We start from the raw sequence: 1779 nt of genomic DNA, 5'->3' as shown, positions 1-1779 counted from the left end.
TTTATCCCAGATTCCAAAGATCTAGACAGACCAGAGGATCCATGGCCTAATCGGTGTGAAGGACCTACTTCTGAATTATTATTATTATAAAGTTAAGATTTACCAGTCCCAATGAGTCTAACCAGACTCTTACAGTGCTGGCCCCGAAATTCATTCTTCGGAGGAAATTATTTAAAAAATACGCTCATAAAATGTTATGTCTTTAAACATGGAATGGTATGGAATGAAGTTAATGAATTATAATAAATTAATGATAAATGAGGGGATTGTTAAGTGATATGAGGTTGGAATTAAAAATATGAATTGAACTTATAAAAGACTGAATAGATAAAAATTACAAAAGTCATCTATTTAAAACGGTATATGTTAAATCTTAGTAATCAAATTAGTCTTTTTTAAAAATATTAACACTCTATATAAGAAAAGAAAAATGATCTGATTCTGATAGTATTTCTGATAATGATTTATTGCCTAAATATATATTTCTTTCTCTATTAAAAATTAGGCATTCACATATATGCTTGACTGTTAAAATTGTATTGCACACATTGCAATAAGGGATGTTCCCTTGTGGAGTTTCATTATTAAATACTTCGTGAGTTAGTCTTGTGGGCCTATTCGTAATCTTGTTAATATTACTTCAGCTCGTTTTTCATTTTTGTACTGATGTATTCCACACGTCTACTTTCTGTTTGGTGCACTTTAATTTATTGGTGTCTGCTTCACTATCCCACAGATTTTGCCATTTTGTTTTTATGCACTGCTTCACTGAGTTTACATAATCTGTAGCAGGCAATTTATTGTCAAAAAAATTGGTGATTTATCCAGACTTGGCCCTTTTCATCTGCCTTTTCATTACCTTGGATTCCAACATGGGCAGGAATCCAGCATATTTCAATTTTGTTAACCCACGTGAATATAATTTTATTGATGATTTGTTAATTTCCTTTACTAAAGGGTTCTTATGTGAATAACTCTTGAGGATTCAATTGCGCTTCTTGAGTCAAAATATATTACAAATTTAGTATTCAGTTTATTATTTGACAATTTTATCTGATTGATTGCCAATATAATTGCTGTTAACTCAGCAGTAAAGACAGTTGCTTCAATTGGCAAAATGAATTCTGGACTTATTTTGCATGATGACACTGCAGCACAACCAACTCCTGCAGAAGATTTGGATCCATCAGTGTATATTGCTTTATGTGGGCCTTTACTTCGAATGTGTTCTAATGTATACTGTTTATAGCGATCTGAAGTATAATCTTGCTTTTTTGACAGATGATAAAGTTTAGAACATACTTTGATTTTCTTCATCATCCATGGAGGTGGAGAATTTGGAGGGTTGGAGATATATTTACTCTAACACCAATAGATTCCAATAACTATTTAGCTCTTATTGGAAAAGGTGGTTCGTGATTACTAATAAATATATCCTCGCATGGCAAAATAGTTTTTTTGTGGGGGAATCAGTGGACGTTATCTTTAAAGCACCTCTCTTGTTACAAGGTCACGATGTAAGGATAATGGGGGTTCGCCACTTTCACAACATACTGAAGTGTTTGGAGAAGATTTAAAGGCTCCACTACAAAGTCTCAAGCCTCGAGTGTGGATAGAGTCTAAGGACTTCAAGGTACTTTGTGATGCTGACCCGTAAATTGGACTTCCATAATCTATTTTGGATAAAACTAGTGCTTTATATATCATAAGTAATGTTTTGTCTCTTAGCTCCCCAAGTAGTATGAGACAATTTTCTTATCAAATTTAAGGCACTATTAC

The sequence above is a fragment of the Macrobrachium nipponense genome, chromosome 1 (genome assembly GCF_015104395.2).
Source record: "Macrobrachium nipponense isolate FS-2020 chromosome 1, ASM1510439v2, whole genome shotgun sequence".
NCBI lineage: Eukaryota > Metazoa > Arthropoda > Malacostraca > Decapoda > Palaemonidae > Macrobrachium > Macrobrachium nipponense.
The sequence above is the reverse complement of the archived record's forward strand: the minus strand, read 5'-3'. Positions refer to the sequence as shown.